Genomic DNA, 26,746 nt, shown 5'->3' with positions numbered 1-26,746 from the left:
GGGGGTTGGAGCAGGGGGAAGAGTAACATGCAGCCATGTCTTTAGCGACTTGAAGAGCCTGACTCCTGCATTAGAAAGTGCATTCCATATTGGGGTGGGGAGAAGACATGAGGGATGAGTGAAGGGGGAATGCTCGTGTTGTCCCAGTGGGTGTCTACCTCACTGCTCCTCTGGCCTTGCATTTGTGCCTCCGGAGTGTTAGACATTGAACTGTGGCTGCACGGGATCTTGGACAGAATCAAAGTCTTACACTTGTCCCTTAAATAGGGAGCTCTTACACATGAATGCTCTAGGACTAAGTAATCTCAATATTAAATTGCTGTGGAAACTAAATATTACAAACACCAGATCAAAATATGTTGTTGGTAATGCTAAGAAGAAAAGATCTGGATTCTTTTTTTTTTTTTTTTAGGTTAATTCCTCCATGTGACATTTCTTCATCCTTCCACCCCTTTGGCTTCCGCCTTCTTCTCCCCATTGTGCAGGGTTAGTTTTGGAGATCCAGGGAAGAGAAAGAAAACTGCTGTCTTCCTTCTCAACTTCAAACCCCTGCTCAGTATAATTCCAATCTTTGTTTTGACACTTTTTATCATGCTCCCAGACACATTGAGCTCTGTTCTTTCCCATAGGGAAGGGGTGAAGAGTTCAGCTTTAGCTCAGGCCATACTGCCCTTCTTTTTCCTGATCCCCTGAAAAGAACTGCTGACACTTGCAGCTGAAGGCACTAAGTCATGCAGTGTCATGTCAGTGACCCACTCACCTCCCGTGCCTTCAATAAATCTGGCAGGCGGGGCTCACGGGATCACCAGACTCTCGCAGCAGGATTTGTATTTGTGACCTGATTTACACTTTTTCTCCCCTCCTGCCAATAATTTGTATGATGAAACATTTGTTGGGAAGGAAAAGAGGAATGAAGGGGTAATGTATTTCTCTAGCCATTAGCTTGTGCGCTTTAGGGAACAGCCCTCTCTAAGTAAAAGGTAAAATGAAAGAAAGAGAGAATGTGGGGTGTGGAAGGCATTGCCAGTAGCCCACAATATTCTTCCCTCCTTCCTTGCAAAGAGGACCCATTGTTTGGGGCAGCAGGTTCCCCATCCAAGGACTGACCCTGTTCCCTGACTTCCCAGCATCCTTTGCAGCTGTGGATGGCCATGGGGCCTATTTTTTTTTTTCCATTGGGATGTAAATGGAAGTTAGATTCCAAGAGAGCTTTTTCATAACCCATAAAAAGCTCAGTTACTGCTAGGATTACACTTTTCTCTTTCTGTCAGCAGCCATCTTATAACCAAGAGGTGACTAGCGTGAACACAAATGCCTTTACGCTGAAGGTAGGGAGCTGGAAATCAGACTTTAGATGGCAGGTGGCATCCTTGAATATCTCAACATTAATGCCTTTCTGTCCCCAGACTTCATTATCTGGGGCAAGAATTGATCTCTATTCATCTATTCTACTACACATGAGGTATGGACTGAATGTCTCTGCCTCCCCATTCCCATGTTGAAATCCTAACCTTCAATAGGATAGTATTTTGGAGATGGGGCCTTTGGGAGGTGATTAGATCTTGACAGTGGGGCTCTCATGAATGGGATTAGCACCTCATATAAGAAGATATAAGAGAAAGATGGTTTTTCTCTCAGCCACGTGAGGACACAATGAGAAAATGATCATCTGCAAACCAGAAACAGTCCTTGGTCAGACACCACATCTCCCAGTGCCTTGATCGTGGACTTCCAACCTCCAGAACTGTGAGAAATGTGAGTTTGTTGCTTAAGTGCCCAAGCCTATGGTATTCTGTAACGGCAGCACAAATGAAGACAAGGAGCTATTACCTTCATTCTGAAGCACTCTAGCAGCTGCCTGGTGCAACTCAGTGTGGTCTACAAGAGACTGTGCAGTCTGTGTGACTCTGCTGACCGCACATCTGGATGGTTGTGCCCTGGTTTCCAGGGGCAGAATGGGTATACAAGAGAGCGAGAGAGAGACAGAGAGAGAGAGAGAGGGAGAGGGAGAGAGAGAGAGAGAGAGAGAGAGAGAGAGAGAGAGAGAGAGAGAGAGAGAGAGACAGCAGTGAAGAGAGGCATGTTGATGAAAAGGAAAAAGAGTCAGACCATGGGAAAATCTACCAAAACCAAATATTTGAATAAGTTGTGGCTGAAGAGTTGGAGTCACAGCATCTTAGTCTTAATTTTATCAATTTAACCTACTATAAATAAGGTTCATCATGTGCCCCTTCAAGCTCTCTGCCAGCCATGTTCACCTGTCAGGGGGTCCAATCTGCTTTTTAAAAAATGTGTTCATTTTGAAAAAATTCAGAGTTCACACTAAGCGCCAGGCATTATTCATTATTCGAAGGATTGGGAGAATAAAGATAAAAACAAGGGCTAGAGCTCACATTCTGTGAGTATTTATTTTTCAGTATGTGACATACAAACTCCCATTTGATGCTTAAAATAATATTGTGAAATGAGTAGTTTTGCTTGTTTACCATTTTACAGATGGAAAAACTGAGGCCCAGGCTGAGGCTACGTAATTTCTCCATAATCACACAATCACTATAAGAACTGAAATTTGCAACCAGATCTAAGTCCAGAGTCTATTTGCTTTCCACTGACCTAAACTATTAATTTCTGTCTTTTAAGGGCTTCCAGTCTAATGAGAACAATAGGAAATATTTGAAGTCAAAAAGATCAGAGCAGGGCTCTCCCACCTCTACTGCTGCTTTGTTAATGTGTATTAGCGCAGCTTCATGTGGGCTCCTTTATCTGGGAAATGAAACCCTGCATATCTACTTCATCAGCCAGAATTGGGTAAAGGCTCATTCTGTGACAGCTGGTAGTATAGGTGGTCTGTGCACGCACATGCTCATGCGTGTAAGAATACACCTTTAAATGACTGAACTAGAATTTGATAGTCATATTTGCTCTTTACAAAGGACTGCTGTTTACAAACAGAGGTAGCCACTGAGTATCAGGGAAATCAACAACATTTTAGAAATGGGGACGTTGGAGCTGGGACTCACCAGCTGATAAGCACTGACTAGTCTGAGAAACAGATGGAGCAGGCGTGGGAGGCCTCCTTTGCAGAGGCACCTGTGCATAAAAACAGATGTGCTGTGCAGTGTCAGGGGCTAGGTCACTGCGAGCTTGGTGTGGCCAGCAGAAAGAGGGGTGGAGGTGAGACTGGAGTATACGTTTGAGGTCAGCCTGAGTAGGTTCTTGGGTACCGTGCTAAACCAACAGAGACAAGTGACCTGGAAGTCTTCTCTCTCTATAGGGAAATAGAGAGAGCCTGCTCTTTTGCTTGGCTCAGGACACAACTTCTCAGAGCCCTGCTAACCTTTGGGGTTGTGGTCACGCAGGGTGGGAGGGGGATTCCTTTCCTCCTTGCACTTTGGCCCTGCCATACCTCCTTTCACAACCCACCTGCTTGAGGTGTTGCTTTCCATGCAGGCAGAAAGACTGTGTCTCTGCACCTCCCCATCCCCACAGAATCTCCTAAGGAGAAAATGGCTCTAATGGGCATCTCTATTATAGTAATAGCCAAAGGTACTGCTTTTAAGTAGTATTAAAGAAGCAGAGAGGATACCAGCCCATATCCATGTGTTTTTTGCTAGGAGGATCCCATTTTCTCACATAAGGAGAATTTATCCTAAACAAGGTAGGCTTGGGCACATCTGGAACCACTGAAAGAGAGAGAGCTCACCATGATGCCATCTAGTCTGCCCCAACCCTCAGCCCTGTGTGCTGCCTTGGTGAAGACTCATTTCTATGATCATATTCTGTTCGGCCCACATGTAGATAGCACATGTAGGAAGCACTGTCTGGCTCCATCTGTGAGTGGTGAAGTGAAACCCTGTGCTCAGTGATGTGATGGGGTTTCCAGTAGCCCAGGGGCCTTTGCTGTCCTCCCTCAGTCCTGGAGAAATCATAACGGGCAGATTTTCCCACCAGCCACTTGACAGCCTAATCCCTGCCTTGAATGGGTCTTCCATAAGGCAGGGTATTGCCCATTCTTGTGGCGCCCGGCTTGCCCGGAGCAGTGTTCTGGGAATCTTACCTAAGTAACTAAGTTGCCCTATGGAAATGCAGTCCCATGTAAATACAGGAGGGCACGCTGGTTTCTCTCCATCCCCTTCTGAGCAGCTTTAGGGCACAGAGCTATTGCAGGCATCACCGCCCTCTGTCCTTGTTAGGAGAAATGGCTTTGAATGTGGACAACTCCAGGCAGGCAAAAGGTAGGTGGTGGGATTAAGAAGTGGGACAGTGTTGATTTCCCACTGTGGGGCCTGTGGGAGTTTGGAATGGATCCCCTCTTATCTTTCCAACTTGGTGTTCATTTTTCAATCCTGGATTCCCAGCCTAAGGCAGGGTTAACACATGTGACTAATATCATCTCCACCCAAGATGTTTCTCACCTCATTCCCTTCAGCCAGCCCCCACTCTTCAGCCCCACGACTCCGGGTTCCATTTATCTCCATCAGGGGAAGATGGAATCTTCCTTCGAGATTGTGGCAGCTTGACGAGCTTCTGTTTTTCCGAGTGAATAATCCCTTTTGTGGGACATCAAGGAAACTGCTCACTTCCCCGGAGACCTAAGCACACAGCCCCATTGCTCCCTGGGTGGTGGATGGTCTCCTGGTACTGTTGAAGGGGAGGTAGCCTCTGAGGGGAGGCGGGAAGGGAGGAGACACCGCCCAGGAGGAGCAGGGCCTTTCCAGAGCGTAGCGAGCCTCCAGGTTGTGCCTTGGCAGCCCCACTGCGGCTCCATTCCACCGCGGCTTCCTGAGTCCAGCATGTTTCTTGCTCATTCTACACACCACACACCCCATTCTCTCCGCGAAACTCCTTTTCAGAATCCCAAGTCACAGCACCTCCGGTTCGATGGGTTCCACCTATCAGAGAAGTACCTGTGACCCTGGAAGGAAAATGCTCTTAGCAGTAATTAGACGCCCAGCGCAGGGAGCAGCTCCTGGAACAATGCTAGCCGCCCCGGTCTCCTTCCATGCTCAGTGGAGCACAGGAGGAAGGACACCATCTTCTCGGGCTTGCAGGTGCTGCGTGCCTTTGCCAGCTCCTCGGACACACGCAGGGTGGTTGCTCTGTCCCTCTGCAAGCCTCTGCCCAGCCAGGGTTTGTCAGATCATTTTAGGGAGCTCCACGCGTGCCTGCGGAGCAAGGGCTGAGCCTCCTGCGGCGCTGGGGTCCCGCATACTGAGCTCATTAGTGCAAAGCTCATTTCAGCACCTGTGGAGGGGCAGGATGAACGAAGTACCTGTGATCGACTGTGCCACCGTTGCAGGGGCTGCAGAGTAAGGGGGCGCGGAGTGGCTCTCTAGGCGCTTATGGGGGCGGGAGATGGCTGCAGGCTGCAGGCGCCGCAGAACTGTGCTCTCCAGGACACAGGGGAACGAATGGGTGGCGGGCGAAGCGCCTGCTCTCCCTCCAGCAGCACAGCTGCATTTTGTCTGCAAGCCCGCATTGGTAGTGTCCTGATCCACACCTCCTGAACCTGGAGGACTCAGTGACACCGGGCACAGTGCCCCCGACCTCGGGCTGGCCCCAGCCTGCCTCTTCTTCCGCTCTGTGTGGAAGGCGGGCCGCATCACCCTTGGTTCCAGGCAGCCACCAAGCATTGTGTTCTGGAAACCCCCTCCATGTGGGGCTTCAACCCAAAGGGCTCAGCTGCTGAATAACCGTCACTCAGGCAGCATCTGGCTCAGGAAACTCCCTGCACTTTCAGGCTGAGATTAGACCATATGCCTGGGAAATTTCACCGAGACCACTAGCTTGGTGGTCAAACGGTGGGAAGCCAAAGGCACCAGCCTTTACAACAAGCGGGGGTCACAGAAAATGTCCCTTGGGGCTGGGGACCCAGGGAAGCCGTGCGGAAGGGAGTCACCCAACCAGAGCATGAAGTGTAAGGCGGCGGGCAGTTCTGCAGCCGCCCAGATAGGACTGCCAGGCCACAGGCATTTGAGCACTTCCTGTGTCACAGATGCTGCTAGAATCATTTGCCCTTCACCATGGCCCTTAGAGTAACCATCCTGTGTGACTATTGCGGTCTCCACTTCTAAGAGGAGGAAACAGGAGTGCAGAGGTGTTCAGTTACTTAGCCAAGCTGCCCAAGAGCTGGAGCTGATATTTGAACCCGATCGAGTCTGGTTCCAACATGTGTGTTCCTAAATATTCCCCAGTGGCCACGTGGAAGGTAAATGCAAGAAGGCACACGGGTTAGACCTATTTTGTGAATCATAATTAAGTAACATAAGTTGACTGTCTCTCCCTTCTTCCCTCCTCCTTTCTTCCCTTCTCTCCTTTCTCCCCTCCTTCCCAGATTCCTTTCTGCAGCTCTATCAGCCTTTATTGAAAGCATCCCATCTATGTATTTACCACAATTCCTGTCAAAATCCTGTGTTCCCAGAAGTGGAGCCTCTCCCACTCTTGGCTCCAAAGCTGTCTGAAGTGCTCTGCTTTTTATGCTCAGTCCAGAGGAGACCAGCTTTCTTCCTGAGTCATTCCCCTGCAGGCACCATGGGCCCCTGCATTTGCATCCTCTGGGGCTGGAGGAATGGCATGGAATCTCGTGCTAGAACTTCATGGTGCCTCTGTTAGAATTATGTAGGAATAATGAGAATATTAGGCCCTGTGTGATGTTGTAGGAAGAAAAGAGGTTATAGAGTTGGCCATAGATAAGACAGAATCTCTGCTCTGCTAACTTCTAACCATGTGCTTTCAAAAAATACATTTTCCTTCCCAGAGACTCCTGGTGTGGATAACCCATCCTGATAGGCAATTATATCAGAAAATTGATGTTAAATTCCTAGCACGGTGCTTGGCACATTGCAAATGTTCAATAAATTTTAATTTCCATTTCTCTTTTTCTAGTAGGAGTGTAAGCATCTTGGGATCTGTGTTCGTTGTGTTTATCTTCACATTTCCACAGTACCAGATACACACCTTTGCACTCTGGGTTCACATAGTTTTGTGGAACAGATGCAGAAATGAATGAATAAATGAAAATGAGCAATTAAAGAGCTTTTTAATGAATAAAGCCTCGGAGATCTTCCGCTGGTTATCATTTTCAAATTTTCATTTATATTGGCAAATAATTAAGCAACTAATCTGCTAAATACTGAGGATAACAAGATAAGTTAAATATGGTCCATTCTATGAATGAGTTTACAGTTTAATGGGGAGACATTCATAACAACCATTCACAGTACAAATGTATAGAAGACAATGGGCAGCTGAGGAACAAGGGCTTTTTTTTTTGTTGTTGTTGCTTTGGTAAACAGCAGTGCAATCTTGGGAACTTATTTAATGTATCTGATCCTCTGTTTTCTCATCTGTAAAATAAGGGTGGGGACTTTAATAACTCTGCCTTGAGCAACTTTTTCAAGTATTTAATAACAATTGCTCTACGGAGTGCCTGACACAGAGTAGATGCTGAATAAATACTTGCTGATGTCAGCACTCATTAATTATATATACTCGTCAGTAATATGCTGCAAGTCTTTTTCACTTCCAAGAAGACATTATCAGGATATGGCATCCTAATGAATGTGAACAATTACAAAAAGAATGGAAAGATATCCCTGACAGAGGGATATCAGCTCAGCCGCCACAGACATAGACATTGACGAGCATGGCTGGAGAATTACCCAAGAAGATGAGGAAATGAGGTTGAGAAACCCCAAAGCCTGGATCACAGAGAAATTTATATTTCAAGCAAAGGCATTTAGAATTTATTTTATAGGGAATAGCAAGCAAATAAAAATTTTTAATAAAAGAGGAATGTGATCAGAGCTGTTCCTGGGGACCATAAGTTAAGATTCCTTTCAAATTCCTCTGATGGCTCCCCCTATGAGTCAAAATAAACTCCAAAGTGTTTGCCATGGTCTACTAGGCCCCCTTCCCCAAATTGTCCCTCATCTCCTATCACTGCTGATCCCCCCACCTACACACATACGCATACCCTGCAGCCCAGCCACACAGGTCTCTGAGAGCCCATCAGACGCCTGCTTCAGCAGCACCATTGTCTTTGTTGCTTCCTCCATCAGTCAGGGTGGGGAACACCTCCAGCAGGTTTCTAGAAAGCACATGCCTTCCTCCCATTCATGGCTCTGCTCAAATGCCAGCGAGTCAGGCAGGGCTCTCCTGAGCATCTTCCAGAAACAGCACTGCCCGTCAGCCTGTGTGCTTCCCTTACTCTCTCATCCGCAGAGCCTTAGAACTGTCCGATTTGTACCTCTCTCAGTTACACTATAAGCCACATGAGAACAGAGAGTTTATTTGCATATTTGTACTTCACACAACTACACTGGTAGCTGCATGAGAACAGAGAGTTTCTTTGTCTTTTTCCAGTACCTTACAAAAGGCCCAGCACAAAAAGAGTCTCAATAGATATTTGTTGAATAGATGAATCATCTAAATAATGATGAATAAATAATTGGCTTGTCCAATAGCACAGATGTGATGATGGAGCCCTATGTCAAGGCAATAGTGGGGGTGAAGATCATGGCATGCTTTGGTTGCTGAGATGTTAGATTTATATTATCAAATATCTAGTCAAGGGCACCGTAAGTGCTGTGAATACACGACAGAATCCCTGCCCTCCTGGAATTTACATTCACTAGGGGAAAAAAACCAACAGGACAGGTGATAAGACAGTGCAATAAATAGCTCCGGAAAATGTAGCATGTTGTGGAATATAGGGATAGGTTAAATGATAATCATTTTCATCAGTTCATTCTCATTCAATTTGGATATCGGCAAATGAAGAAGGGAAAGTAGAATGTTTCCACATGGGCTATGAAGATGATATTGCTGTTAGCTGAGATCAGAATACCTTTGGAAAGGCTGGCAGAAGAATGGCAAATCTCTGGCACTGAAGAGTCTGTGGTGTGCAGTGAGGTGGCCTGAGGAAAGGAAGTAATGGGTGTGGCTGACTTCCCCAGGAGGCAGGGGACGAGGGAAAGTGGAGAGAACATAAAGACAGGCTCTAGTGTAGTTACCATTGTATGAAGAAATTTGAATGTGCTTGTAGTCTGGCAGGAAAGGAGTAAGTACAAAGAAGGTGCTGAGCACTCACTAGATTTGATGATAAGATCAATTCTAGAGGAGACAGGAAAGTGTGGGCTTCAGAGTAGAATCTTTAGCCTTTGAAAAAGGAGAAGGAAAATTCTTCCTCAGAATCATCACAGAAGGTAATATTTTTATTATTTTTTGAAGAGTTATGGGCCCTGATTGGATATTCTTGATTTTCTTTTCAAAGAATAAAAAGATGAGATTCGAGAAGATTAAATTAAACAGGAGTGATAAGATGGTACTCGGAAGACTTGGTAGCAAATTCAGCAGTGTCTTCAAGCCCACTTCTGAGCTGCTGTGGAGAGCTGCTGCAGACAAACGCCTTCCCATCACATGCCCTCTTTACAGAGCTGTGGCTTATTATCCAAGTGTTTATGTAAAATGTGGTGCCAGGTACTTCCCACATATTATTTCTATTAATTCTCAGCACAACCTTAGGGAGACATGAGTTATTATCCACATAAAGTTAAGTGTCTTTGCCAGAGTTAGGCAGCTACTAAGAAAAGGAGCCAGCTTTGAATCCCAGTGAAAGTGTATGTCCATGCATCTTACATAGAAGGTTACATTCTCCTGGATGATCCATCTGAGATGTCTGTTTCCTAACAATGACCATGTCTGGAGTAGTGTAGAATACATGATGGTTATTTTTTAGGGTGTCCTGTCTGAACTGGTTCTAGGAGTGCTGCAAGGAGTGGCCATGAGTTTCTGTGTCCTAGAGCAAACTGTTGAATGGCAATTCAAGTATATAACCTACTTTCTCAGTACCTCTCTGTATGGACATAGGGTGCCCTTGGTCTTGAGTGGGATTAGCTTGCTGTCTAGTTTGAAAGAGCCAGCTCCTAAGATGACAAGGAAGTTTATCTTGATTCATTCTGCAGAAAAGTCCTTGGAGATAAACTGTCAGCTAAACCTGTCTAGTGAATGGTTTGCATGGACACGCATTTTTAAAAAATCTGAAACTGACCTGGATGAGACCCCGAGGATCCAGAATTAATATATGTCCTGTTCCTGCCACACCTGTGACACCGTGAATTTGTAACCACAAACAAAACCTGGACAGATTCCATGCCAGCCGTGACTTTAATTAAAGCTATTTAAAGGGGCTGAAGGCTAATTTATAGGTGATTGCCAGATGGGTCTTCTCAAGTCTAAAAGTGCTAGTTTGACAATTAATGATAGTACAGGGCTTAATTGGCTCAAGTTAAACAAAGGAAAAGCAATAGAGGGAGAGCAGAAGATGATGGGATCCTCTGTCCACATGGTGACAAGGCACCTGACAACCCTCTGGCTCCTACTTTCTCACACGGTCAGAGAACTAGAGAGGCAGGTCTAATGCCAAGTGTGGAGAGGCAACAGTGAGAAGCAAGTCTATTTCTTCTGTTTAGATGTGCAATCGAAATTTGTGGCAACAAAACTCTTTGTTAGATTCAGCAACTTGGCAGCTCAGAGCCTAAACTACAGAACACAACCAGAAAATAGAAAACATCCTTTACCTATAATAGATGTTAGTTCTATATCCCAACCTGGGCACTTTAAAGACCTCTGAATATATTTTTTAATAATGTAAATTTAGCCGTGGTCAAAGAGACAGAGATAGCCGCCTAAAGAATCATTCCATAAAATACTTTTAAGATAGCAGTGGGAAGAAAGAGTCCAGCTTGCTGGACATAATCTTCTGCCATTCTTAATTGCTTATTTTTTGCCTAGTTCTACAATTCAACCCCTCCTCTCTCCAACATCTTGAAGGCTTCAGAGATTTTTCTCTGCTTGCTGCAAAAATCACCTAGGTTATTCTGATGCCCACACTATTTAAATCCCTCAGTCCTTCTAACGTCACCAGGAAAAGGAACTGATTAGCGTGGCCATTAGGAACATGATCTCATCTGCACAGATAGAGACCCTCTATCTGTAGACCTCACTCACTGCAACTGCATATTTCTGTAACCTTTAAGGACCCATTCTGGATTTGACTGAAATCGATTTTAAATGACTGAAAGGTACCCACTTAAGTCATTATATCAGCTACCATCTTGGTTTTAGGATGGCAGATTGAACCACTGGAATTATTTCTTGGACTCCTAAAGCTAAAGTGATGACTGAAATCACGCATTGCAGTAGGAAGGGCGCTGGGCTGAGAGTTAAGAGAACCAACCTTCAGGGCCAAGCTGGGCCACCAACACAGTAGGAGTTCTTAGGCTAAATTCTTCCCCAGAATCACAGTGCGTTATGTGTTAAGTGCTAGTTTTGCCCTAAATTACCTAGAAGTTTTTTTTATGTTTTTTTTTTTAACTCTCTTTTTTCTGTAACTCTCATTTGTGGACACAGATTTAGTTCATGGATAACTTCAATTAACAATCCTGGATCTCTGATTCTTAACTCATTGCTGTCAGCCTTCTGCCTTATAGACTTGTATTATGCCTCAGGACATGTTGTGAAAATTGGTTAATTCCATTAACAGTTACCTTGGAACTGAGAAACAGGAAGTGCTAGAAGGATGAGCTACAACAGAGACCTCATTTTGTTCAGTCAATTAGAAAATGGACTGAGGCTTCCAAATCTATTCCATGTGGGCAGCTGCTATTAGACTTAATTTGAAAAGTCATTGGCATTGACTTCAAATTTGTAGAGTTCTCCTTTTAGTCAGTTAACTGAAAGCCCTTAACCTTGTATTAAACACATATTACCTTTGTTAGGCAGGGTAAACCTTATGACCTTTTCCTTGTAGGTAAATGGAATCGAGAGATTAGTAAGACATGTATGCACCGAATAGCTTTTTATTTTTATTCCTTGTCCTCTCTAACCTCATTTGGGATGATTTTTCTCTACAAGTGCCTAGAAGTTTATCTGCTTTTTTACAACTTATTTGAAGAGAACTTATCTTTCTACAATTTCACATTCTACATGCATGTAATGTCATTTTTATTGCTAAGGCATTTGCAAAGCCAATTTCTTGAACTGAATACCTTTCCTTCTGTAAATATGCATGCTGTGCTACTTTGCAATCACTGATCCCAGATTTAAAAGAATATGTTGAAATCAAATAACTTTCACTACTTACTAAGCATCTTTCTCTCATAACACTAAAAATATTGAGTACACAGAAAATACTGCAAATGGGAGATGACAGCTGTTATTAGTCCCAGTTAGTAAATGACAAATTAGAGGTACTTATAAAAGTTGACCAGAGTTGAAATAATCTGCTAGTTAATAAAATTCTAGAGTTAGATCACTGTATTGAAATCTCACCTTCTGCTAGTCAAGCAAGTTACAGAACCTCTCTCTCCCTCTGTATTGTACCTGTATAATGGGGATAATATCACCTTTATAGGGCCGCTGTAAAGGCAACATCTTGTAGTAGGCACTCAGTATGCATTAATTCTTTTTTCTTTTTCCTTTAATCAACATTACTACTACCGTCAGCATCACCACCACCACCACCATCACTATCACCACCACTACTGCCACCTCCATCACCACCATCACCATCACCACCACCGCCACCACCATCACTATCATCACCACTACTGCCACCATCATCACCACCATCACATCATCATCATCACCACCACCATCATCACTATCACCACCACTACCACCATCATCATCACCACCATCACCATCACCACCACCGCCACCACCATCACTATCATCACCACTACTGCCACCATCATCACCACCACCACTACCAACACAACCACCACCACCACCACCACCATCATCACTATCAGCACCACTACCGCCACCTCCATCACCATTATCACCACCATCACCACCACCGCTAACGTCATCACCATCACTGCCACCATTATCACTATCACCACCACTACCACCACCACCATCACCATGATCATCACTGCCACCACCATCACTATTAGTATCACCATCACCATTATCAATACCATCACCACCACCACCAGCATCAGCGCCATCACCATCAGCATTACCATTACCACCACTATCACTATCATCACCACCACCACCACAGCTACCATCACCACTCCCACTATTACCACCACCACTACTACCATCACTATCACCACCCCCACTGCCATCACTACCAGCATCAGCATCACCATCACAGTGATCACCACCCAATCACCACAACCACCAGCATCACCATCACCCCCAGCATCACCATCATCACAAGCATCATTACATCACCACCACCACCATTACATCACCACCACCACCACCACCACCACCACCACCACCATCATCCAGTTCATCCAGTTAGTGAATGGCATCAGCCCAAAATAGGACATAAATGGCTACTTAAGTTTTTGATAAATGCCCTTTGATTCTGCAGACTTAATCTGGAACACTAGAAAAGCATAGCAGATACAGACTTAAAAATGGGTTTTAGACATTAGTAAAGAGAGGATTTGCTCACACATTACTTTGATAGAATAGTAGCCCTAGAGGCAAAGTAATATGAGAAAAGAGAAAGACAATCTGCTTCCACAGCCTAAAATAAATGGACAGAAATGTGATAAAAGAGATATGTATTTTTTCTTTTTTTCATGTCATCTAAGTCACTGTGCCACTGGAAGGGTAAACTTCATACAGCTGAGCTCCTTCCTGGAAAGTTGATGGAATAGCAGACATAAAGCCTCTGATTGTGTTTTATCTACGTCCAAAAGCTTACACCCCTATGATGCTCTGGGATAAAGTCAGTCTAGGAAGAATCTGGCTTGGTGGCAGCGTGGCTGGAAGCAGAGAGCAGGCTCCTGCCTGTCAAGTGAGGATCTTACCAGTTAGATGGTGGTGGCAGAACAGATGACAGTGAGCTCACTGATTTCCTTAGAGAGAAGGGACCAGAGGGTTTTCACAGACTGATTCCTCCCCCATCATCTGTTTCTGAGGCCCCCATCAACATTGAGACTAGGCACTTAAAATGAGCAGTCAAGCCAGATGCTCCCCCTCATCCCTAAAGATGACTGGCCAAAACAGGGGCTTGCAGGCCCGGCACCATGGCTCATGCCTGTGATCCCAGCCCTTTGGGAGGTTGAGGCTGGTGGATCACCTGAGTTTAGGAGTTTGAGACAAGCCTTGCCAACACAACGAAACCCTGTCTCTACTAAAAATACAAAAATTAGCTGGGTGTGATGGCATGCACCTGTTGTCCCAGCTACTTGGGAGGCTGAGGAGAGAGAATCGCTTAAACCCAGGAGGCAGAGGCTGCAGTGAGCTGAGGCTGCACCACTACATTCCAGGCTGGGTGATAGGGCGAGCCTTTATCTCAAACAACAAAAACAACAACAACAAAAATAGAGGCTTACAGTGCAAAAGGAGGATGCTTTGGATAGGTGTTGTTCTAAGGCAGATTCTAAGGAAAAGAATGAAACATTTAACCTTTGAAAAAATTTTAATATGGAAATAGATATTTAGACATACAGCCTGTAACTGAGACATTTATTGGGTACCTATTGTATGTTAGAGACTTTGCAATTATTATCTAATTTAATGTATCATTATCTCCACGATAATGATAAGGATCCTGAGCCTCATTTAACAGATGAGGAAACAGAAGCCCAAAGAGTTTGCAATTGTCCCAAGCTCATGAAGTTTGATTTGAACCTATACCCACTGATTCCAAGTCTAGTGTTTCAGTGATAAGTTGTCTCAGCCCTTGAAAAATATTACTTTTGGAAATAGAAATGAAAATAGTGACTTTTACCAGTCTAGCTCTCATTCCTCTTGTGTTCAGAGAAACCTCATTCATTCATTTGTTCATTAGTTCATTTATCCATTCAATAGTTTTTAAGCATCTACTATTCCATACACTATATAATAAGTACAAGGATATAACAATAAAAGAGGTAAGTTTTTATCCTCAGAAAGATTCCCTATTTACATCCCTACTGATTCTCTATTTATATTGAAGTGAAATACATAACAATCATGCAAAATATATACAGAGATTTCTTCTATGAAGTAGGGGAGTGACATGAAAAGTCACTGATGGTGCGTTTGAGGTACTTCAGCTCAGGCATTCATCGAAGGCTCGCTGAGGTCTAGTGTGAGAAGAAAACAACTACCTCATGATCCAGAAAAGAGCATTCCTGAGCAATGAGAGGGCAAATACAAAAGCCAAGGATGGCAGCGAATGCTGCCTGCTTCGGGGGGTGGGAAATAAGGCCAGCGAGGTGAAAACATGGAGACAATGGGAAAGCTTCTGGAAATGGGGTCCCTAAATTGGTATAAACCAGATTAGCCAAGGCACTGTAGCCATGGAAAAAGCCTGAAGTTTATTCTAAGTGTAATAGTAAGTCCTGAAGGTTTTAGCCATTAGAGTGAAATGGTCTAATTTAAGTGTTGAGATTCCCCTGGGTGATAGTTGGAGAATTGATTACGGGAGAGAAGGAGCATAAATAGGAAAGTAAGTTAGAAGGCTATTGCAATAACCCAATTGAGAAACGGTTGTAAAATGTGTGGTGGCAGCAATGAAAATAGCAGCAAATGAAGAGTTGAGATGTTCTTTGTCTTGAATATCAGGTAAGAGTGAAAAACAGAAAATGTCAAAATGCTTGCTAGCTTTAGGCCCAATCAGCTTGCTGGATGGTGGTGGTGTTTGCTAAGACCGAAGCATCTCAAGGTTGAAAGTCATGTGTGTATGAGGGTATGGCATGCCATGAAATTCCACTCATGTGTGTTTGTGTGTGCGTGTGAAGTTTGAGAAGCCTGTTGGAGTCAAGTGTGCATTTGAAGGAATTTTGTGTTCAGGAAAATGGACTGGGCTAAGGACATAGGTTTCCAAATAGCACACTCCTGCTATTTGGAAATAACCAGGATAAAAATGGCATTTAAAACCATAGGATTGCTTGAGACCTTTGTAGGATAGAGTGTGCACACAGGAGACTTGAAGAACTAGGCTAGAACCTGGGGATAGTCCTTCTTTCAGAGGTCAGAAAGAGAAAAACAGGCTTAGGTGACCCAGAAGTAGCAACGACCTAATACTTAACCATGAAGTAAATGCACAGAGTTTGGTGTCACAGAAGCCTTGAGAGGGAAGTATATTTTGGGTTTTTTTTCTTGTTGTTACTGAGAAGAGAGAAATACAATGGGAAAGTGAAATGACTTTTGGCAATTTGGTAAGATTGAGTCATTGATGACCTTGATAGTTACTGTTGTGTTGGAATGGACGGAGTTGAAAGCTCAATTGTAATGACTTGATAAGGGAATGGGAGGTGAGAAAGGATAGAGATGGAGGATATAGAAAACACTTTTCTCAATCCACTCCTAATTACACTTAGCCCCAGACCACAAAAGCTGGATATTGACAAGATGTTGAAAGGCCATTTGCTGTTCCTAAAATAACCATGGCAAATCGAGGGAAAGCCAATTTTGTGGTCCTGCTTTGTAACGCAGTCCATCTTTAAACAGCTTTCATTATCAGGAAGTTATTTCTTCTATTGACTTGAGAGATGTACACCCATTTTAATATTATGGAGATAGAGATATATGAAGTTTCATTAAAACCCCACTCCCTCTTATGTGCACTCACAGCCGTTCTACCTTTCTGTATTGGCCTTCCCCCAACTCTCTATGCCTTATACCTCGATGTGAGCCACCACACAGTTTCCAGATAGTGCTATGTGCATTGATGATATATTGGAAATTTTCACTGAGATGTGAGTTCCCAGAAAAAAGAAGCTGCCTGCCATCAAGTGTGTAAGCCTAGTACATAGGAAGTGCTCATTCAATTGTTAATAAAGAAATGTGATTTTGTTTTGAAATTTCATCTAATCTACATTCACTTGCTTGCTTCTCCTTAAGGTAGAACAATGGTATTCCTGGCCACACACTATGTATAGAGTATGTGCTATTTCATTTAAAAACAATAGCTTGGAGAGAAAAGTGTGAATTTTTTTCCCAATCTCCATTTGGGATCTCTAAACTCAGCTCATGTTTTAGTGGGGTGACACTCCCATGCTATTATTTTGCCTTCACATTGGGATCTCCATTTCTGGGAAGAAATTAGATGCTAATTTCTTTACAAATACCTTGCTTTCTCACATGCTACTGATGTTTTCAACCTCAAGCAGGGAAGAAAGTCTGGATGATTCTCCATTAAAAGAGTGCTATTAAAATTGTCAATTTCTTGAAATACATGGTTGAAAAACCATCATTTTTTTCCCCACTGTGTGTTACCCTAAACTACAGACCTGTCACCAGGCAGTGTTCTAGTGTGTGGGTACAGAGAAACTGTGGGAAGATCCAAGTGGCACTTAAATTATATTCTCCTTTGATTTTGAAGACATTTAGTGCCATTTAATAGAATTCCAATGCAGTTGGTTCCATTGAAAAGGGGGCTGTCCCTTTTAGAGGCATCATTGCTGCAGTGACTGAGGAAAAGAAATTAAGCCATCAAAACAGCAGGGTTGGCTTTTCTATCCAAACCATCGTGGAATTAAAAGGACAGCAAGACTCTGTGGGCTCCTCTGCAGCCCACAATGGTATTCACTGCTTCTCATCTGTTCTAAAGCTGAGCAGAACAGACTGTTGACGTGTGTCCAGTCCACTAATGTTTCAATGAAAAGTTGATTTTTAAAAGGAGGACAGGATATAGGGAAGAAATGGCATTTCATGTAGAAAAATTGCTCTTTCTCCCTGATAGCTTCTAAAGAAAATATGCTCTGTGCACAAGTCAAAATATTTTTTTTTTCCTGATAGCTTAGCATGTCCCACTCTTTCTGTCTGGGATCTGAAAGCACAGCTGTGTTCTTCCTGTCTCACACCTCATCTTCAGAAAGAAAATCCTCCATGAATGTGGCCACAGACTGAACAAAGTCTGTAGGAAAGAAATGTACTGTGTTCATGGTTGCTCAGGTGTCTTAGATAGATTTTCTAAACTTATGGAGATATGGCTCAATATCCCTGAAGAAGAAGGGATTCCTGATGTTTCTCGGAATTCCACTCTCCGCTTGAAGCACAGGCTATTACCATGCAGGGTGGACATAGCCGAGTCCAGCCTGTGATGATTTCTGCTCATATAAACGTCTCAATACCATTTACAGTTTTTAAAATGGAACTGCCTGGTTCAGGTACCTCCCACAACAATACCTGAGTAATTAAATTAAGAGGTGAGAATGAACACAATGCCACCTAAGCAACTAGCACTTAAAAAGTTAAACATCTCTCTCGAAACTGCACTTCGCTAGTCTATAAACGTATAGATCATGTATTTATAGCACAATGTAAGGAGAGAATGGTGTTCATTTCCAATCCATACTCAAGAGGGAACTGTAAAATATTTAGCCAGGTGTGGCTCAGGGATTGCCCTCGGTCTTGACCTTCTTCTGTTATCCTCTCATCAAAATAGCAGCTCAGTGTTACTGAGTGGCTACCATGCACATGCACTGCTTAAAAGCTCCACATACAGCCAGTATGAAGTAGATACAATCAATGCTATTTTAGGTGCTAAAATGGGAGTCAGAGAAGTCTGGTCCCACGATGAAGCTTCTGTGCTCTTATGGCACACAGCTTAGATCACACCCAGGCTTGCATGCTGAATCGCTTTGCTCCCTGTGTCTCAGCGGTGATGAGGGTCCTCTCCCAGCAGACTGCAACTTCCTTAAATGTCAAGGCCGTGTCTTCCTCAACTTTTCATACCACTCATGGTAGGGGCTTCATAATTATGATGTAAATATTGATGAAGTCTGTCTCGCACGGTCTGCTTCACCTCAACATGGCTTGACTTATCATTGTCTTGTATCAGGACCTTTGTACTCACTTAAATGATTTTGTACTTTCTTTATCTGAATGCATACATAGATCACCTTCTAGCATAGCATTTTCTACAAAGCATTTTTCCTATTAAATGCTGCAGCAAGCCATGAAGTCTCAGAGCTTTGTGCTGAAGTCCCCCAGCCTTTCGGCATTTACCTGTTCCTCTATTTGTGAGTGACTTCTCTCCGAAACATCAGTGAGGGAGGCTGGGGCTGCTCCTGTCTTGCAGATTGCGCAGCACCCATGTAAGCCTTTCTAAATGTCTGCCCATTGTTACTTCGCAGATTATGTTACCAAACATCTCCCTTCATTTAGGAAAGCAATCTCCCCTACCAAACATTTACCCAACACCTGCCTGATGCATGACATTGCATTAGGTGCTGGGGAGATTCGCAGATGAATTAGGCACAGTCCTTGCCCGCAAGCAGCTCACAGCTGAGATATGCTAGATGAGATTCAGTTGGCATCTGGGCTCTGGTGAATCAATGGCTCTCGTTTGCAGTGGATCTTATTCATCACAATCATGGAACATTTAGTGAATGGTCATTGAGCACATACATTTCATAAGAGGGAGTTTAGTCACAGTGAGCAATCAAAGAAGACAAATTCTATGGCTTTTCCTGCCCTAAGCCCTTTCTCTCTCCCAGAGAAAGAACAGCTTTTGTCAAGTGATTAATAGAATGCATATACAACTGGCCAATGGGTCAGACGTAACAGAGTAGCATTTTTTTGGTATATCATCAAGCTTTGTGTATCTGGCTTTTGATATGGGGTGTCCTGTCCTCCACAGTCTTGTTCAGGGTTCCCCCACTTTCTACCTTTCCTCTCAGCTCATGGTCATCTGTTATGGGCGCCTGCATGCCCTCGGATTATAAAATATAGGCAATTTTGGGATGATCTCATCCTTGGTCTCACCCCCAAGAATATTGCTGAAGCAAATGATACACAACTCTAACTCTATCAGGCAAAGGAGAATTTGTCCAGCAGGAGCTTTCCTTTTTGAGTCAAGATAATTCCCCTACTTTTTAGACATGAAATTAATAGCATGCTTCTGTGTCCACATACAGAGGATTGTCAACTTCTTGAAGCACCTAGTTTTCATCTTTAATCGTAATTTCAGAGGCCAACCAAAATCGATAAACTCTCTCCTGCCTCAGTGGATAGTAAATTTTATATTGGACACAGGAAAAAACAAACACTTTCCTACGTGTCCTTGAGTACCTTCATATTATTTTATGTGAAGGCACTCAAGGACACGTAGGAAAGGGTCCCAAGTAGGCTGCTTTTGTCCCAAGCCTACTGTTTGTTTCCAATGAGCATAATTTAAATTTGGAGTCCTGCTGGCTTGCAATCTTTCTTTGGTATGGCTAAGGCAATGCCGTCAGTGTTAATAACCTCCACCAGGCCATTTTCATAACTCTTGTATGTCAGGCGAACCAGGTGCATCTCCCAGGAGGACTACGGCAATTGTGCTGGCTGCTCCCAGGAAGAGTCATCGTGAAGGTACATTGGAGAGGTATAGCAGCAACAGGCCACTCTCGGGCCACACGTCTGAAAAAAAAGGCACAAATCTACAGCTAAGTTTTGAATAGCAAACAAAAAATGATATAAGCAATACATTCTCTGGCACCACCAAGAAAAAGGTAAACACAAATACGACTTTGTGCTTAATTTAATGCAGGAATTTAATTGTTTATCGTCTCCCTCAACTTCAAACACTATGCATACCATTCATTACCCTTTTAAGATAATGTGAAGCTGTCCTTTTTGAAGACTACCGGAAGTCAGGAAAGTCAGTCTTCAGTAGGGAATATTATAACAAATTGTAGAAGATCTGCATCAAATCAAAACAAAACAACCAAAAACTCACACAGAAACAACAAAATAAAACACACACACACACACACACACACACACACACACACACACCCATAGCTAACATCTAGTCCAGGAGTTTGATTATATACATAAATTTCCAGAGAGGTGACATTAATTATCAGAGAAAATAAGTGGCAAAACTAGGCTTGGAACCCACATTTTCTGATGGCTAATTCGGTATTCTTTCCACTGCCACCATCTTGTCTTGAATTTTCTTTAAAGACTACTTGAAAATGGATATGCTTCAAGTGCCTGTAATCCATGCTGGCTACTCTAAAAGCTGATGTGGCCCTGCAGAGACCAAACACCTGGTGACTGCAATACCTCCTACATGCCTTCGCATTTTCAGTGAACTATTCAGTAGGGTGCATTTCAAAAATTGCATTTGCATTTCTATTCTTCTGTAGTCCCCTAGTACCATTCACATCTCTCAATATTGGCCTCTGTTCTCTTCTGCTTTTGAAAGCAAAAATTACCCAGCAAAATAACAGGAATTGCCTCTCACATGCTGAAGTTTATTTGACAGCGGGAATTTGGCTGACTCTTGAACATTCTGCTTGGCATTCAGGGATGTTGCACCACCTGGGGTGGAGGAGGAATGAACCTGAGCCAGACCCGCGAAGTCCCATTAGGGACTCTGACCTCTTGTCCAGGACGGTGGTAATGTTGACAACTAAAGTCCATTATAGTGAAGCAAATTTAAATCATAGTCTAATTCTCATTAAGAGTCTATGCCAAATTATTAGGATCTCAACACTAAGGTCATCACTCTCATAGAAATAACAAAATCTCGTCAATCTGGATAAACCTAAACAACCTCAACTCTGATGAAGAACTACTTTAATGTAGATAAAATTCTAGGTTATTCTAGTACAATCTTCTGGCTTTTGATTGGCGTATTAGCAACCAGAGCTAAGAAAGTAACAGTCCTGTCTTAGGTTCTATTGATTAGACCAAATCTAGAGTGCTTGTGTTCATTGCAGTCACCACACCTTAAGAGGAATATTGATCACTGAAGTGTGTCAAACAGAAAGGACCAGGCTGATGTTACAATGTGAAATGTCATCAGAGCAATAAATTAAGGCCTAAGTGGGCTCGAGCCTGGAGGATACCACTAGAAGAACCATCAGAGCGCTCTTTCTTTACGGATCTGAAGATGGATTAGGTTTGCCCTTTATGGCCCTAGTCAAATCCAAAAGTACCAGATGGAAATTACAAAGGAGCGCATCTTGATTTAGTGAAAAAAAAGGAACACTATGGTAGGGAAATGACACAAGCAATACGTTCTCTGACAGTGGAGACAAACAAGGGGAAGCCCAAGTGTGATGCTGTGAACAGGACTCACATTTAATGAAAGACTAAGCTAGAAGATTCTAGTGCAGTGTGTTTCATGGCACATTACTTCCATAAGATTATTCAGTACAAAAGATGGGTGGCAAGATAAATATGTTTAGAAAATATACACACTGCATTTATTCCTGGAGATGCATGATTTTTTTTTTTTTGAGAAGGAGTTTCGCTCTTGTTACCCAGGCTGGAGTGCAATGGCGCGATCTCAGCTCACCGCAAACTCCGCCTCCTGGGTTCAGGCAATTCTCCTGCCTCAGCCTCCTGAGTAGCTGGGATTACAGGCACGTGCCACCATGCCCAGATAATTTTTTGTATTTTTAGTAGAGACGGGGTTTCATCATGTTAACCAGGATGGTCTCGATCTCTTGACCTCGTGATCCACCCGCCTCGGCCTCCCAAAGTGCTGGGATTACAGAGATGCATGATTTATATTAAAAGTAGTAAGTAAATTTGCTTAATTTAGCTTAATCCAGCTTTTTCCACATGCATTTGGTTGCTGCCACTGCCACATTTTAAAAGTGATTTTTGTTTCTACCCTTTGAACACCTAGTGGGAAAACTTTCTTATAGACCTCTTCCCATCCTGAGATTTTATGTATCAAGAAATCCTAAATTCTTTAAAACAGACCTGGTTTTGATGCGACAGCAGCACTGCTTGATATTTTGCTGTTTCCAGGAGTGAGAGTGTTACTTTAGGCCTCTGTGCTTGATATAGGGGGGTTGATGTATACGATTTGAAATAAAAGTGATGGTTGGGATTAATTTTAAAGAGAGGTAGTTGAAGTCACATAGACTGTGATGGGAAGGAAGACCCTATGTCTGTGATCAATGATGTGTTTGAGGGAATCTCTGCATGGGACGTGGCTAGCAAGCCCTTCTCGCCTGTTACTTGTGTCTGTTTGCAAGCTCCTAAGAGATGCCCCAGTTCCCAGGAAGGTACATTATTCTCAGTCAGAGAGGACACATAGCATGACTCCAGGTGCTGAGGCAGGGGTTGTCATGATGGAGGTGGCATCATTTTATGGTTTTACTTTTAGCTAGATCTTACCTTCCATACTTTTATTAACAAAAATGACAAGCAAACTCCTAATTTTCTATAGTTTTGATATGCAGAGTGCCACATTTAGATACAGAAAGAGATAGAAAGGGGGTTCTCAAAAAGAGAGAAGTAGGAGATGGGGCTTCTTGAGTTGTTTTTACTGCAGGAGCCATGGCCAGCATGCTGCATGTGAAGGAAGAAGAGTGAGCAGCCGCTTGTAAGGCACAGGGGAAGCGAAGGGGTGATGCTGTGAAATGGGAGGAAAGGAGGGGCTTGAATGTCAGAATGCAACAGGATTTGTCTGGTTTGATTGGGACTGGGCAGTGTGGTAAAATATTCAGTGCATCAGAGAAGGTGATTCTGGACATTAGGTAGACAAGAGTAGGTTAAGAAGGGAAGCTGTGCCAGGGCTGTAGCGGTAGGTAAGGCACCCTTTCCTCAAAGATGGAATTGGCTCTCAGGGCTAAGCTCAGAGAGACTGTCAGTGGGTTCATTTGTTCAGTAGTGACTCAGCTGGGAAAATACAACCTGAGATGGCCAGATTGTGTCCCTTTTTCTAGAGGGAGCCCGGCTGCTATTGTGTGAGTGTGACTAAACCGGAAGTTAGGGAGGGAGCACGCTGATTGTCCTGTGGATTCTGACAAATGGAGAGGGCGCTCATCCTATACCATGAAAGTGGGTGGGACTGGAGAGTCTGCAGTGCACCTTGTCAGCGTGTTTCCTCACAGGCTTTAATCTTTCGTCATGAAGGCTATTAGGAATTTCATCACAGGCTGCTCTGGCAATTAGTTCAGAATGAACTGAGAAAACTGCAGGGACTTTGCTGAGGAGACTTCAGCCTCTGCATTTATAGTACTTTTTTAAAAAGTAAAATAATGACTGTGTTTAAATTGTGCAGAGATATTTATAAAAGGGATAAAATTTTAAGCTGTTCTGGGAAGACATGGTACAGGAGAAGAGAAGGAAAAACCCACTAACCACCCTGCATCAGGCCTCCTTTTTCCACTTGTAAAGTCATTGAATTTTATTTTAAGCATCCACGATTGGTATTAAATCCATTACAGTGCTAGGTAGGCAGCTGAAAAGAAATTAATGGAATCTTTAGATGCTGGTGAAATGTAATACTAATACTCATTGCGTTGCAGTAAATAACCTGGTTATGAATAGTTTAGAACTTTCTCTAGCTCTAGGGGGAAAAAAAAACTTTCCTCTCACTCCCAGGGTAGAAAACCCCTCTCTGAGAGTCAAACTGTGTGATTCTATCTCTGATTTCAGGCAGGAGGAAGTTGCAATATAAGGCTTGGCTCTGTTTCAATAGGCCATGTTGCCTGAAAAGGTTAATTGATTTCCATTGCTTTAATTAACAAAATTAATTTTTTATCTAATGATGGAGGTTTGGGTGCAATATGGATAGACAGAAAGATGATAAGTGTCAGCCCCATAGTCAAAGGGTGATATATGCCCTGTGAGGATAGGCAACGGGAAGAGCCCTAGAGTCACACTGTGACTAGGGGCAGGTGACTACACCGTGAGGATGCCCCTTCTCTCTCAAGGCTGCCCTGCACCTTGCTGGAGAGCACTTGGACTTTGTTACTCTCCTGCAGTGCTTGTTTCCAGAACTCCATCATGGTGGGGCACAGTGGCTCATTCCTGTAATCCCAGTGATGTGGGAGACCCAGCTGGGAGGATCGTTGAGGCTAGGAGGTCAAGACCAGCCTGGGAGAAAGTCCATCTCTATAAACATTTTTAAAATTTAGGGGGAAGTTCAAAGGTTGCAGTGAGCTATGATTGTGCCACTGCACTCCTCCAGCCTGGCTGTTAAAGTAAGACTGTGTTTCCAAAGAAAAGAAGCCTCTCACTTCTTCCTCATGAGTCTCCAAAATGAATAATCCTCAGAAGTCTCCCTGAAGGCCTAAGGTATCATGACAGCCTGCTCCAGACAAAATTTCAAAAACCTGCTCCAGGTCCTCACTCCCTCTATGTCCCCAATGGCCTTCTCAGAAGCCAGCATCCTCCTGAGTCAGGACCAGCTCAGCTGCAGGAGACTCCACCTGAAGCTTCTGTTTTTGCAAATGCAGGGCAGGAGACTGGAGCTGTCCGCTGCCTCTAGACTGCCACTCTTCGCCCTCCCTCTTCACACGCTTCGCTAGTCACACACATTCCACCCAGCCTCCGCACAGGTGCCGCCTGAGGGATGACTTGCAGCCAGCCTTGTTTATGTGTCTGGCATCAGTAGGCGGCAGGGAGATTTGCTCCTCATCGGTTTGATCAATCTTTCTGCTGTTGAAGCCTCTCAATGAGTTGAAAGTGATTTTCCCTGCTGTACGTACAGGTAGGAGCAGATCGCCTTCAAATTCTAGTACAGCGACAGCGGCACTCTATCAAGTTGTTGTGCTGCATAACCATGAGTGCGGGGCGCGGCATTTCCTGTGCTCATGGAGTGATGGTGATGCTTGACTGTGTGATCCGTCTTAGTCCTGTTTGCTAGTGCATTTTACGTCAAAAGCTCAGCTTTTTCTAGTGCATTAGTTCTCCTCTTCTCCCTGGGGGTCTCAGAAAGACGGAGGCCTCTAGGGATGGTTGAAAGGAGAACTGTAAAACTGCCATGATTAGTTCTGATGCCTGAGGAAGCTAATGCCTAGCCAGGAGATATCATAGGGAGGCCTCAAAGCTGTCTTCCTGCCTTCCTTAGAAACACGTTTTGCTTTCTCCCTAAACAGAGTTCAGACAATGTCTGTCGAGTCCTCCTCTGTGGGACTCAAGAAAGAGTGCTGTTCCTTCAGGCTTGATGGTATTAATTCCTGGTTCCAATTCACAGGAGTAATGCTGCAAAGGCATTTTAAGGGAGACTGATTTCTTTTCCTCATGCAAAACGAAAGGAAACAATTTGGCGTTGCCTACAAGCACGCACCCACACAAATCTTTCTGTAGGGTATTCAGCTGAGCCTTGTGTTTTCACCTTGACTTCATGAGTACAAGGAAAACGCCATTACCCAAGGGCACCTGAAAGTCAGTCAGAGGGTAGGAGCTCCTGCATCACTTTTTCATGTCAAGGGGACTCAAGGAAACTTAGAAATGTCCAGGAATAAGTTGCCTATCTAGTTGAGGTACCTCATTTGACACATGAGAAGGCTTAGACCCAGAGAAATTAAGTCCTATTTTGATGTTCCAGATTTTGCTAACTTTAAATTAGAATTTGATTCAGGACATTTTTCATTTGTTCATTTGTTAGAATTCACTCATATGCTTAACAATTTTTAGTTTGTTATTTATTGAACACCCATGATGTGCAGGCAGGCAGAGTTCTAGGTACAGGGGATTCAGAAATGAATGGAATTGACAGAATCCCACATGAAGCTCCCAGCTGGGTGTGTGCATGCGGGCAGGGCTGTGAGTAAATATACACACAGTGTCAGTTATCAGTGCTATGAAGAAAAACGGGAAGGGGGATAGGCAGTGATGGGAGTGCTAATTTGCAGGAAGTGTTAGGGTCACATCTTGTTAACACTGGTATTCAACAGGACACACAGGAAGTGTGAATAGAAGCCATGTAGCCCTTGCAGAGAAGACTATTCTTGATACAGGGAGCAGCAGGTACAAAGGCCTTTAATTTCATTATTTTCCCTCCTTCACACAGAAATAGGTGCTTAGGACATATATTTTC

General features: G+C 43.7%; 1 protein-coding gene across 10 annotated transcripts in view; it reads left to right on the top strand.

Annotated features, from left to right (window-relative positions):
* Nucleotides 1-26,746, top strand: part of OPCML (opioid binding protein/cell adhesion molecule like) — a 1,172,302-nt gene that overhangs the window by 177,846 nt on the left and 967,710 nt on the right. Inside the window, exon 2 of one of the 10 annotated variants that reach the window (XM_078339863.1) lies at nucleotides 1,639-25,414. The exons of the other annotated variants lie outside the window; for them this stretch is intronic. The gene's annotated coding sequence lies outside the window, so the exon portion shown is untranslated. The remainder of the gene's footprint in view (nucleotides 1-1,638; nucleotides 25,415-26,746) is intronic. 10 annotated transcript variants of the gene reach the window in all.

The sequence above is a fragment of the Callithrix jacchus genome, chromosome 10, assembly GCF_049354715.1.
Source record: "Callithrix jacchus isolate 240 chromosome 10, calJac240_pri, whole genome shotgun sequence".
Lineage (NCBI taxonomy): Eukaryota > Metazoa > Chordata > Mammalia > Primates > Cebidae > Callithrix > Callithrix jacchus.
The sequence above is the reverse complement of the archived record's forward strand: the minus strand, read 5'-3'. Positions and strand labels throughout refer to the sequence as shown.